Here is a 15,050-nt window from a genome sequence, read left to right as displayed (position 1 = left end):
GTTTTATGGTTGACCTTCCTTTGTAAAATCCACTTTATTACTCACCAAGGCATTCCTTTGTATAAGATATTAGATGGTTCTAGAGGACTTTGGACAATATTTTAATTTATAAATAAAGGCAACATAGGAAGAAATTTTAAAACTAATCAAAGTTAAACTTTAGAAAATTGTCTTTTTTAGCATAACACATAATACAACTACTAATGTTTTTAACTGGCATTGTTACTAATTATTATCATCACAACAGAGTAACATTATCTTGATGATATATGAATTTCAATTAAATTTTATCAGTTATTACTTTGATAATTGTCAACATTTTGCCATAATCTTACCAAATTGTTCATGCATTAGATAAAAAATATACACCTACGCATCCGTAACGCATATATGTCAGATGTTGGCTCGATTTTATTTTATTAAATAAAAAAAGTTCTACAAATATATATATATCAATTTACACTTAACCACCAAATTAATTATGGCTCCCAAATGAGCCAAAGTGATCCGTTAAATCAGCAAATAAAATGACAGAAACTTTTAGCTTCAAATATAAAAAAATTCACAGAACTCAAACGAATCTAGCCAAGTAAAAACAATGAAAACGCCTGCTCAATATAGCAAAGTATATAGAAAACGTAATAAGTCTTCCATCATTATAGATTTAGTTGGGCGCAGCATTTTAAGGTTGAATTAGGAGACATAACATAGATACTAAATGTTTAATTAGTGGAATACAGAGAACATAATAATATTCATTAGAATAAACTTCATTATATTTGAAAAGATAATGAAATTTTCCAGAAAATGAATCAATACAGTCATGATTTGATTTATATATAAAAAAAACATTTATACGAGTTAAAATATTCAAATTTGAATAATTTTCAAACATAATACACTGTAAAACAATATTAGAACTTAATAATTTGGTTAAAGGAATAACTGTTAGTAATAAACTTAACTATATATTGATTACAAAATAAATAATTATAAAATTAAAACACGACACATATTCAGTAGATATTATTAGTGTTTACATGAAATTTAATAAAGTAGAAAGCAAATCTTTTCAAGACCAGGGACACATATGATATAAAATTCTTTTTCAGATACGTCACTGTCTGAAGGATGTCATTATATCTGTTAATCCATTTAATAAATTATATATATATATAGTTATATAAGTAATATATTTTTTAATTAAAACAGATGGTTTTTAAAAGCGTTATGATTAGTCAGTACAATAATTTACGGCTGTAGTAGGGATATACAATATATATATATATATATTAAATGTTAAATTAGAAGAATTCACGGGAGCAAAAAAAAATTCACTAAGATTTACTAGTAAAATTGAAGTAAATTCTACATAAGACTTTAAAAATTAGTCCTACTTAAATACTCAAGAATTTACAAATATTTTAGAACCACTATAGTTCTCTTAAAATCTAACAGTAATAAATCTTCTTCTTTCTCACTTTAATCCCAACTATTTGGGGTCAGCCAAATCTAATAGTAATAAATGTTTATAAAAAAAATATATTAATTTTAGAGCATCATATAATGCATACGTTATATTCAACTGTATAAAAGCTCACAAAGTAGTCAATATGTGTGTTTGTTGATAGAGTTTTAAAGAACAGTATTAACTATGAAAAAAAGTTATATATGAAATAAAAGAATCGAACAAACAAGTAGTAGAAACAAAAAGAAAAAGAGAAGAATTCAACTGTAATGGTACACTTATATAATATAAGCAACTAAAATTTTGCAAACACAAAATGTGACCACAGCATAATTTGTATGCTAAATCATTCCGGTTCGCTCACAATGTCCACACTGATTCAGTATTATCATTTTATCACTTATGATGCATGATAATAAGTGATAAAAAAGGCGTGATAGGTTATAGTGTGGTGAGCAAAACTTTTTTTCCTCCAATATTATTTAATTAACGAAACTATACTAATTTCATGATGTATCAAAGGTCATATGAATGTACCACGTTAAAAAACTATGAACAAATATGCACAGTAGTCAGACATATTCACGATCAAACATGGCATCACTGAGAAAATGGAATTTAAGTCATAAATTGATTGTCCATTATTAATTTTTTATATCTGTAAAATAAATAAATATCATTTCATAACGTTGCTCTAAAAAAAAATCCACATTGAGAGAAAACTTGTTTATAAATACAAAGAGCAACACAATTTCTGATGTAAATGTATATAACGATAAAGCGTAATATTAGATTTTTTTACAAGCATATTTTGGTTTCTCATAATGATTATAGATGTAGTTTGTATGAGTGTATATTTAGTTAAGCTGTATTTAAAAATACATGAATAAATTAATTTATCGAGATTTCTTATTGAAAAATTTATATTATTTGTTTTTATAATAACTGTGTTTTGAAACAAGACTGTTATATTGAATTAGTCAAATAAACAATATAATAAATCCTTTCATATTATTTAATAAATTAGATTTCCATTTAATTTTTTAATAAAAAAGGTTTAATATAAGCTGTTATTTACAAATATTTGATACTCCATTTATAGAAATTGAGTTAAAAACCCTACTTGTTAACATTTATATGTATAGCTGTATTTAATTAAAAATTGCTTTGTTAAAAAGTTAATTTCTAAATCACTTTTTAGTTTACCTATCCAAACCACCGTTAAGAACCTTTGCTTTCTCGTTCGTCGGAAATCAGACGCACACATTTTTCTGTCTAGAAAGATTTCTTAAGAACTTGTTTACGAGTATTCTTTTGTCTCTAATTTAACAATTATCTGTAGAATAACTTGTGTAAATCAAAAATGTTTTTGTAGATAAACAAAAAAAAATTATTTATTTATTTAATATTCTATTTATATATAATATATTAACTATATATAGTAATCTAATTATGAAGTGAGCCATAATAAGAATGAAAGAAAAAAGACTCCAGCAAAATTTGTTTAGCTTAGATATAAAACAACAATGTTTCCATTATTTTTCAATGGAATAATTAGAATTTCTACATGATATAATAGAAAACCCACATAATTATACATTCTCAATTAAATTTTATAACACATTTACATTATTTGTATAAAATACACAAAAATTAAATGGAAGATTACAATTTTGACTAGAATAATAAATGACTACTAATAAAATACTATACATCATATTTTTCTTAGTGTGAATTTCTATTTTCTTTGGGCTTTGATAAAAGATACAATATGAGTAAATGTATAAATAAAAAGGACGTTTAGTGCTTTAAAAATTTTTACTTTAGATAATAATTTAGAATGAATTACATCAGATAAAATTCAACCAAGTTTTGTTATAATATTAACATAAAAAAAATCAATACCTTCTCAGCTTCTCATCAAAGCTAAAAATTAAACAGTTCATTCCATTATTATGAACTGTATAATTCATTTCTTTAGCTTTCAATTTATTAGTATGTATTTGACCTGAATGGGAGTAATTATTCAGGTTATTATTTTATAATAGAACTTAATTATACTTGAATGTATCGTTATATGCATTACATTTAATATCAAAAGGTTATGCAGTATATTTATGTATTTTTAAAACTGCTTGTTCAAGTATTGAACTTGGTTTTATCTATTATAAGTTTTTCCATGTGTGATATTATAAGCACAACGATCAGATATCGTAAGAAAGTTTAACGATATGTCAAAACTAAATCGAAAATGCAGGGAGTGTTCTATTGCCATCACGTCGAGTTTATTTGATTTATTATCGAGAAGTTAACATTTGATACTTAGCTTTATTGTAAAATGTTAGTATTAATATTGTATACTTTTATTTACCAATTCGAGTTGTCATTATTAAATAGCTAAATGGAAAAGGTATTAATAGACTATTTTATCTACTGTATTGAATTTGAAGTGGATGATAAATTACTATATTTAAATATAAATCTGATGATTGATTTTTTCTTCATTTCTTAAGCATTGGCTGGCGAACACATATGTATTTTGATCATCATGATCTTATGCTTACTTTTTTTTTTTAAATAATTCATTCGTCTCAACATGATGTTTATTGAACCAAATTTAATTTTATTATGAATATACATTTCGAGTTATTTAAAATTTTATCTTATAACCCCAATTATTTATTTTAATCGACTTCAACTCTGTTATTTTCCGACTCAATTAGGGTAAAATTAAAGTTTGAAATTGTGTTAAAACTTTTAACTTTTGACAAAAATTAAGAGTTATATAGAAACTTAAGTTTTCTTTTAATTCAAAATCAAAATAATTATTGACTTATTAATTACTTTCTTAAATTAGTTGTTAATTAAGGAAAAACGTAAGTGTATTAACTTTAAAAGTTCAATTCAATATATTTTTTAAAGAGCGTTGTTTTTAAAATCAAAATTTATGAGAAGTAAATGTTTTAAGATTTTATTATAACGTAATCAAAAGATTTGTTTAGAAAGACAATTAATCAAAATGGTCTCATAAAATAAGTTGGAGCTATTAATTGTGTTTTCTTATTGTAGTATTAATATGTATTTAGGTGTTAGTGTTTATAAATATAGTAAAATTAATAAAAGATGATTGTGAAAAGTTCAATTCAAGTCACAAGGCAAAAGACGACGAGAATTTTAATGTTCTTAATGCCTTAGAATGCGATGATTATTCATCGCTAGTGCTCATTGTTTGGTATTAGTTGTATTTGCCATACTAAGGCAAACATTGGTACTTACTATAAGCGAATAAAACAATAGTTTGCAAACGATCAACACAGTTAAATTTGTTCAAATATTGAAATACATGTCTTTTATGATGGGTGTTCAACATGGTTTCTGTAGTGACAGTATTATTTGAGATCTACACTAACATTAAATTATTAATATATATTAATGAAATAAGGAATTTGCATTTGATTGCAAATTGTTCTTTCGGTACATTAAAACTCTGTTCATACCCTCTGATTTATTAATATACTTATCCGATTGGCAGTTGAAGAACAGGTGCTCTAACAAACCTAAAAAATCTGAACATTTTTAATATTTAGAACCCGATCTAGAATAGGAATTTTTATTTTTACCATATGGAAATGAAGTCCCCACATGACAAAAATCATAAATATGTTTTTTAAAGGGGGTAAAAAAATTTCTTTAGTAAAATTTTTTAAAGATAAAACCCTGAGAATTAACCTGGTTTACGATTAATTTAATTTTTAAAAATTAGAAACGGGACTAATTTTCAAGAATCGGAACACATATATTAAATATAAAATAGTTCGAACTGAACCGGCACCATAAAATAATTTTTTGTGAATTCGAACCTTTAAAAAAACTATGATTCAAGTCCTTAAGGTTTATTATGTTTAAAGCTGAATCATAGGTTTTAACTTTATACATATTGAAATAACGCTAATCCTTATAATAATTCAAATTCAAAATAGTTTTATCTAAAATATGTTTTCAAGTTACGACATAATGTTTAATCTGTAGTAAAATACTTAAAACATAAAAACATTCTATTTCAAATTCTAATGCTTAGTAATTGTTAACCTATTGTAAAGATTACTTTGTACTATCGATGAATAGAAAATAATCAATAATAAAAATGGATATTTCTCTTGACTCAGTAGTAATACAAAATTTCATGAACATGTATAAAACTTAATAAAAAAGAATTTTAGTACTAACAAACTTCTTATAAAATTAAATTTTACAGATCCACGCTCAATGGTAATATTCTTAGAAATAAATGTCTTCTTTACCAATTCATTTTAAAACTTTATTAGGTTATTTTTATATTGTGTAATTCATGAATAATACTCGTGATGTTCAATTTCAAAATCATTATTGTGTTATTGTGGAGTTTATTTATAATTCCAAAGAGTAAGACACAATTAATTAAAAAATAAACTTATAAGCATTTTTGTTTGGCTGAGTTTTATTTGTTTGCGCTTTGGTGACAATAAATATTAAATTGTTATTACTATACTCCTATGGAGGCTAACGCCAGGGATAAAACAGTAATAAAAACTAACGCTAGTAGTTAAAATAGTTATATAACTGATACTCAAATATTTTAGTATAAAGTATTGTATTACAGCATGGCCTTTTATTTACACTTCACTGTACAGTGTCAAGCTGTTTCTCAAACTAATAGTAACATGAGAATGAAAACGATTGATGTTGACATAATGAAAATCTAATATTTCCTGAAAATGACAGGTCATTTTTTTTTTTAATTTTATATCAATAATTTTTGTACATTACCGAAGTAAAATTAATTTCGTGATTTTTTAGTTGTTAAAGATCATAAAAATACTAATATCACTGCGTCATTAAATCAATATTGATCGCTAATAAAGCCAATTTTTAGAAGTGGATACCTAAAAGAATTAATTTACTAATGTAAATGTGATGTAGAATTTAATTGAGAATGTATAATTATGGGGTGAAAGTATTTTTCTATTATATCATGTAAGAATTCTAATTATTCCATTAAAAAATAATTGAAACGTTGTTGTTTTATATCTAAGCTAAACAAAGTTTGCTGGGGTCTTTCTTTCTTTCTTATTATGGCTCACTTTATAATTAGATTACTATAGTTAATATTTTATATAAAAATAGAATATTAAATAAATAAATAATTTTTTTTGCTTATTCACAAAAATATGTTTAATTTACGTGTTTATAGCCATTTACAAGAGCTTCTTAAATATCTGATTCTTCAGAAAAGCAATTATTTTTAAATGGTGCTGCAAGGACAAAAGTATAATAAACAGTACGTGTACTAGTAATCGACATAGCTTATTGAAGCAAAACTGTAACGCATCTAAAGCAAATATTTAACAAAATATTTCAAGAAACTTTTGTATACTGAGGAGGTGATAGGAGATGTTGAAGGAAATACAGCTGATGATGGGGTGTCTCATTTTCCACCCACTGTTTCCATCGAAACTGATCGCAGTCGTTTTGGCGGATTATAGGTAACGTTGAAGAAAAAAGAAACATCGCTACTGGCGACGGCAGCGGTCAATATATTTTGTTTCCTTATCTGAGGTAAAAAAATGTAATAAAATATACTTTCTGGACAAATTCTACCATTTTAGATTACGTATCCAAGGGTTTTGGAATCTTTAGCAAGTTCAACAGCCAACTTCAATATATTATTGATTCGCTCTGGTTTTCGTTTTAGTATATTCACTCTTATTATTTTCATTCAATTTTTGAAAACTGTGAAGGATTTTTTATTATTAATTATTTTTATACATTTATTAAGACAATAAATTAAATTTATTGATACATTTGTAGTGATTTTTATGAATTATTCGCCTTTCAACAAAGCGTATTTGAGATTTTCGATTTCGCCATTTAAGACAGAACATGAATTGTTTTAGAATTTTAAAATGTAAATTTTAAATGGTACCACACATTTATTCGTTTCATTGGAATTTATCAAGTAATTTTTAGCTTTATAATTTCCTAAACTACTTGAAAGAATTTACTGTCCATGAAATAATTTTAGTTTAACTTATTTTTACGAATTACTATCGGTAATAATAACGCTTCACTTAAAATTAATCGTTCTAAGATTTATGTTAAACGCAATGTCTTAACACAGTTCAGTATAATGAACTTCGTTAAGATTCATAACATTGTAAACATATGCCTTCATTAAAATGTATAATTAATACAACGCAAAACTGAAGTATAGGAAAATTCATGTAGTATTAACACATCATATTACATGATATCACCTTTGAAAAAGACTTAACTATCAAGTACTAATTTCATAAGACTCGTATTTTATTTACATGTTAAATTAAAACTTATTTGGTATGAGCTCGTTATTTTAGTTGCTCTATGATATATACTTCAAGAATAAATAATCTCAATAAACTTATATAAATGCTTAAAATAGTTTTCAAGTACTTAAAATATTAATTCTTAAAGTCTTTTACATCATTTTATGTCTTCTTTTTCCTCGCCTTAATTCCCCAACTACTTGAGGTCGGCCTCTTCGTTTTATGCGAAAATATTAATTAGGTGAATTAAGTTTGTGTTATATTTTAATTGACTAACTTGATTAATATCATTGTCATATCTGAATATATTTTGGTTAACACTTTTCAGATACTCATATTACAGGTTTCTTTTTACCTTAAAATAAAATTAAAGTTATTTATCATTTTTATAAATAACGGCAAAAATATCGAATTGTAGTATAAAATAAATTGGACAAATGCTTATAAACATTTTTTTTTCTTAATTTATACTTTTGACATGACCTCTGCCGTAAGTTTACTATAAAGTTTTCAAAGTTACGACACAGACATTTGTCGAATAGTTAAGTTAGAACTCGTATTTTGCTTTAAAATAACATAATATAACTTACAGAATACTTGTTTCGGCAACCAAAATAAACTTAATAGTGTACATTTATTTTTTTATTCAATTTATATATAAATATATTTTAACTGAGCAAATATCGGTAAAAACTGTAAAATATCATTCAAATTTATTATTTTTTATGTTACTAAAATTAGCACAAATTTATCTTGAAAACATTTTTTTCATCTTCAGCATAGAAAAAAATGAATTTTAATTATAATATGTTAAAAGAAAATCAAAGTATACTACTATTAGATAAAATCTTAACACTGTGTTAGTTAATTAAAAGTTCACCTACATTAATTATTAATTTAACAAGTCAAACAGCAAAATATACATAGTACAAACTCGGACTGTAATTAATCTTTATACACGAGTATTTAAAACACTTGTAGAGCACAGTGTTGCAATAATAACGCATTAATTAACCACGTAGTATAGATCAAGCAGAACAACATGGTAATTAGTTAACATATATCGTACAAAGCGTTCTAAACTGGACAAAATGTCATAGAATGGTGTATTGAAATTAATGAGTTCTACATTTGCAAATGCGCCATAGAATTATTGCACTTTTAATAATATTTTTAAACAAATGTTTATTATTCTCGTTTTATTTTCATGGTTGCCAATTGCTAACTAGTAGATCTTTTGAACTAATTTTAATAATACAGACTTATTTCTTAGTAGTATAAACGAGATTGGGTGCATTACTCCACCGAGTAATGGATAACTTCATAAATAATGAAGTTACCCATAAAACATTATAGTGTAATATAATATTATGAATCATAATGTTATAGATTTATTCAGCGACTTATTACTATTTCCGTCATAGATTCAAAAACTGAAATTAAAAATAATATTTTTAATAACCATTTCATTGAAGTTCTATCTGCATGTAAGTTTTTACATTAATACTATGTTGTTGATAAATGTAATAATTAAATTATGCTGAATTTAGTAGTTAATATTTTAACGTTGAATAATAGTTAAGTAGAATAAACGAACAATAGAATATTTCTCATTAATTAAATTTTGTACAAGACGATTTTGTACAGTTAAAAAATACATGTACACTTCACCGAAAATATGACCATAAATTTCATAGACTTGTCTGAAATATATCCGTACAGACGTAATATCGTTTCACGTCTTTCGACCCGTTTCAGCTAACAAATTTCCTTTGAACGTCTCTTGACTGTTATCGGATTCTTTCCTCAGGGCGAATAGTTGTTCATACCGACTCCCCAGAGTACGTAGCTGCGCGTGATATCTTAAATAGGCCAAGTGCTTGTTCGTCCGAGTAATATAATAATAGTGTAGATCTCTATAATGTACTTTGAACTGGTAAACCTCTGATCACTGACTAAATCGAGGATTATTCCACCCATTCAAAATGAAATAATAGTAATAAGTGAATTTCCATTGATTGGATTTATGGCGACTGAAAAAAAAGACACGATCTCCTCGGTGACTATTGAGTTTTGCGCCCTACAGCCAAAAGCCCTTCTCCGCCAATGGATAAACATAAAGATGTACATGTATGGTCTATACGGCGGTGGGATTGGCAAGTAGTACACCGGCAAACAATACGTTTTATTACCCTATCCAATATAAAAGTTTATTTTCAAGTGGAACTTTGTGTTCACTCATTAAATCGGTTGTTGCCAAAGCAGATATTACCACTTCTATTACTACTATTATTACTAGATGGTTAACCAATGTTATTTTATAAATATAAAATGTTATCGAGTTCCATTAAATTAAAATAGGCTAAATGATTTATCTAATTATAAAACTTCACGTTATCAAATTTCTAGATATTTCGTAAAAACAATATTAGCTAATGTTAATAACGTGGTTATTATGGCGAATACAGTATATTATGTGAAGTCTGTTTTTATATTGGAAATTGTACAATAACACAATAATTTTACTGATTACTTTTTGTATTATTTTGCATTGATTCCCGTAACCTCTAGCTTATTATAATAATAATTTGTATTTTTTACTAATACGTTTTGCATAAATAGGACATTCCTTAAAAATTTTAAGCTAAGGTTTTAAGCTAATATCGGCGTTACGGAAAAATATAATTAAAATCCTGAAGAGAGATTGTTAAAAGTGTTCACATGAATAGTAAAGAAAACTTCTTTCATTAATACTGTAATTAAAACTGAATATATTTTAGTATTTAGCATTTTGTTAAACAAATAAAGTCCGTAACTTATCCGAATAATTTAAATAGAAAACGTTCAAATTTGTATGTGTAAAATATACTAATAATATCAATAAATAATTATCTGTAATTGGTCTCTCGGGTCCTTTAATATTTACCAAACCGCGATAGAGCCAATAAACAATACAAAAGTGTTTCAAATTTTATTTATTTAATGAACCCAGTGCGGCAATGATACAATAGTAAATGTTAAACTTATATATTTAATTTCATGCGACATTATTTTTTTATTGAGATTTTTAGACTGTTTTTAATTGTATAAGTACAAGAAGACAAATAGAATAAATTGTTTAATAGCTCGCTAAATGATTAATGTAACAGTTTTAATGACATGAGTGTAAAGTTATTCATGTTATTTTGCATTTTAAATACATTTTATCAACAAATAAAACAATTATTTCTTTGACTTCAAGTTAAATTATTAAACTTTAGGATAAAATGTATGTCTTCATACCTCATACTCATACTTAATGGATTTTTTCTTTTGTTATTTCGGTCACTTCAGCAAGTTAAATAATGCGGACTCTGGTCTAATCGGACACTGCCCAAGGCTTAACTAGTGGGTAATAAATAGACGGAAGAATGGTGAACTTCGTAGTGGTTGCTTTCATATAATAAATGTCTTTTGTATGAACCAACAAACGACCTATATAATAGAATGTGCAAGAACCAAAATTATTATTCCACATCCGTGCGTTTTAGTCAACTTATTATTGTTTACGGACAATTTGTACGGATATTTGTAATTAATATCAATCTTTAAAATTGTAACTTTGTTGCGCTTTTTGTAAAACCTTAAAAGCAATCATAGATTGGTCGGATATTGTAGACAGTTTGCTGGAATTATTTATACAAGTAATTTACAATGTTTAGTAATGAACGAATGTTCCAAGATTATTATTATGATGTAGGTTTTAACAACAGTCGTTATGAGTGTATATCTTAAGTATATTTACCAAACTATGACTGATAAAATTAAGTAGTTTGTGGAATGTCTGAACTTTACCTGACAGTCAATTTGACCAAAAGTACAATATTTAACTTTTATTAGTTTTAGTTAAATAAAAACGTTCAAACTACGTGGTAAAGATACATAAAATGTCTAAAATAATCATTAGTTGAAACAATAAGTACTACAAGAACAATTTTGAATGTTCCAAATGTCTCGTAAAACCTTATGGCCCGTGAAAATGAGCGTTGTTTGAGACTTTTTATTTAGTAACAATACTGACTATCAAATTGTTACTGCCGTTATGACTATTGTTATTATGAGCTATTTTTTTCTATGCATTTGTTTACCGTAGATTTACGAGTACAATCAAAAAAACAGTTAAGTCAGGACGCGGCACAATGGGGCAACCTGTCATAGATGAGACAAGTATAGATTGATATCTGACTGTGACTATAGCTGTATTTTTATTATGTTTAATCATGTCTAACGTCCTCTCTAAAAGCTATTGCTTTTGACGGAGAGGACGGAAAATCGTAGCTCAGCGACACGAAATCGAACTTTGGTACCGCCTACGCACCGAGTCACGACTCGTTACCGACTGACCTAGGCCGCTAAATAGTAATTAATATCACTATAATGTAATACCTCGGTGTGAATCTGTTAAATTTTTTATCGCGACTATTAATTTATATAAGAAAATCTCAAAAATCTTCATTATTTTACGTCAGCCCATTCAATCATTTAGATTCATAGAAAATAAAGGAGATAATTTAATAAACTAATGTTTTTAATAATTTAATTAAGTCTGAAATTTGTGGCCATTAAATTAGCATTGTGATTTTCATGGAAGGATTATGAATAATTGAATCTATCATTTGAGAAACAAAATACTCATTCAATTATGAAGTAAGTTTATATTTGGTATAGAATTTTAATATTAAGAATTTCACTTTAATATTGCAGACTTGTTTAATTATTTGTTTAGCCTATACCCTTCAGTTATACAATCAATTTATTTATGATGATCTAACGTGAAAATGAAGTACAAGACAATCATTTAATATTCTCATCGCTATGTTTTTCTGTATCTTTTTGGAAATAATGATATGTGTAGGTCTTGTCACCTGAATTTTCTAATAACTTTCTAATGAAAAAATGTTTGTACGACCTCTTTTAGCGTCGGGGTTAAAGTTATGGTCAAAATTTGTCCGATTCATAATAGTGAATGCATAATAAATTATATATAATCCGCAGTTTTAAGCATCTATTTGTTTCGGTACGATTTTAACATCACACTGAACCAATCATAAATCAGAAATAGTTTCGCCATTATACGAAAAATGTTTCTTCATTGAACTAAGTCATTTTTTTTAATTTTAGTCGATTATGTTTAGTATTTTTAGTGGGGTACATTGGGTCTAATATATAACACTTATTAAGCTCAACATTTTTCATTACAGCAATCCAGTACCTTATTATATTCCATCGTATAATAATTATTTCTAATTTTTTTTTACTTCTTAAAGCTTATGAAACTTCATTACAATGTAAAACTTTTATGTCAGTCTTTTTATTCGTAGCATTTATAGCTAAACAAATATTGATTACAAAATTATTTAGCCACCGATTTTCATATAAACAAATTTTAGGACATACTAATAGCTCGTACTAATGTATATTTATAATGAATACTCCAAAATAGACCGAAAATAAGTGATCAGTTAATGTCAGTATTAAACTTTGTAAGTTTTATAAGGTTTGGTAAAAGTTTTAAAAGCAATTTTCACAAGAATTTCGGTTTTTAAAATTATTAACTTTACAAATTCAAAAAAAAAAAAAATCTATATAGGTCAACTAACTGAAAAAACCGAAATCATTGCGGTTCCTAAATCTCATTATAACTTATTCATCTTTAAACGTGATTAACCATCTTTCTATTATTTTACTATACAACATAGATCTAATACTTTGTAATTAACAGACTTCTTCTTCTTCCATTCCATCCTTATCTCAACTACTTGGGGTCGGTCATTTCGTAATTAACAGTAATAAGAAAAAAGTAATACTAAAGTATACCAGAAGAAAGCTTCTTGTCTTTAGTATTGTTGATTTAAAGTTCATTAAGATATTTTAAAATTTAAGATATAGCCGTATTTAAAGTAAAAAAAACTTGAAAATCCGTCTTTACGATATTTTGTATATTATAACGAAACAAGACCAATTCAAAAGTTTGACCTCATATATAATAACATACAACGCTATTACCTACAAATTAGTTTCAATAACATAAATATGTATATAATGAGAAGAAGACAAACATAACTAGGAAGAATACTTTCTCGATTTGCTAAAAAATAGAAGATTTAGAAATTCAATTCTTTTACGTTTATATTATCAAAATTAGTTCAGTAATAGCTGAGTATTTTTTATTGATAAACACGTACAAAAATACAAATCATAGTCACTACTTTCTCAGCTTCGGATTAAAACTAAAATTGATCTATAAAATTTGACTATGAAAACATTTTCTTTTTCTTTATAGTAAATTTATTTTTTTGAAAAAAAATTACATTTGAGATCAAAATATTGATATTGTATAATCATGATTTACCTAATTTAAAACAATTTTATATGAATATAGTTATTATAATAATCATAATTATTAAACATCAATATGTCATAGAAATTAAGAAGTAAAAATATAATAAAATTCATGATACTACTTTTACGATAAATTATTTAAAAATTGAACTCAACATGACAAATTTAGAAACTATTTTTAAACGTTAGTATGTGTATTTTCACTTAAATTATTGAATTCAGAAATTCTTCCGAGTTTTAATCAAGTAAATAAAAAATAAAATACTTTTGATTTAACTATTTTAATAATCTAAGTTAAAACGCGTTGCCTTAAATTGTGCACATAAATACACAATTAAGATTCATTATTTAGAGAAATTAAATATTCGGGTGAAAATGTAAAGAATCATATATAAGTTTCTTAAGAAAAAAACTATTTTTAACACTAATGATTTCTTGTAATAATCATAGAAATATTACAAACATAAATAATAATTATAGTTGAACAGAATACTTCCCTGAACGCTCTGGAAAATTTTCTTTTTAATCGTTACACAACCTAAAATAAAAAATTATTAATAAATCTAAATCATGCACTTATATAATCTTTAATATTGGATGATTGTGAGTGAGATACATTTAATCTAAAAACCAACATTTTAATGTAAAAATATCTTTTTCAGTGTTTTTGTAATTTAACATAATTAGAAATTCTTCACAAAAAGTAAAATAAAATACAATACAATACAAAATGTGAGTACTTAAAAATATTTGGCATTAATTTTGTTTCCATTGAGCTGAGCAATATTTTTTATTTAATAAATAAATTGTAGAATAATTTTTTGATTTAATAAAATTATTCAAAAAAGTATTCCTAGGTA

General features: G+C 25.5%; 1 protein-coding gene and 1 long non-coding RNA gene across 5 annotated transcripts in view; one reads left to right on the top strand and one right to left on the bottom strand.

The window, feature by feature from the left end:
• LOC126904733 (neuroligin-4, Y-linked-like) overlaps window positions 1-15,050 on the top strand; it is a 169,257-nt gene that overhangs the window by 85,488 nt on the left and 68,719 nt on the right. The window lies entirely within an intron of this gene.
• LOC126905031 (uncharacterized) lies at window positions 7,090-8,462 on the bottom strand. Its single transcript, XR_007703855.1, has 3 exons — window positions 8,400-8,462; window positions 7,966-8,164; window positions 7,090-7,237 (listed from the first exon to the last, which is right to left on the bottom strand). It is a non-coding gene; the product is annotated as an uncharacterized LOC126905031 (long non-coding RNA).

Source organism: Daktulosphaira vitifoliae, unplaced genomic scaffold (assembly GCF_025091365.1).
Source record: "Daktulosphaira vitifoliae isolate Bord-2020 unplaced genomic scaffold, ASM2509136v1 Scaffold_1, whole genome shotgun sequence".
Lineage (NCBI taxonomy): Eukaryota > Metazoa > Arthropoda > Insecta > Hemiptera > Phylloxeridae > Daktulosphaira > Daktulosphaira vitifoliae.
This window is presented reverse-complemented; position numbering and strand designations above follow the sequence as displayed.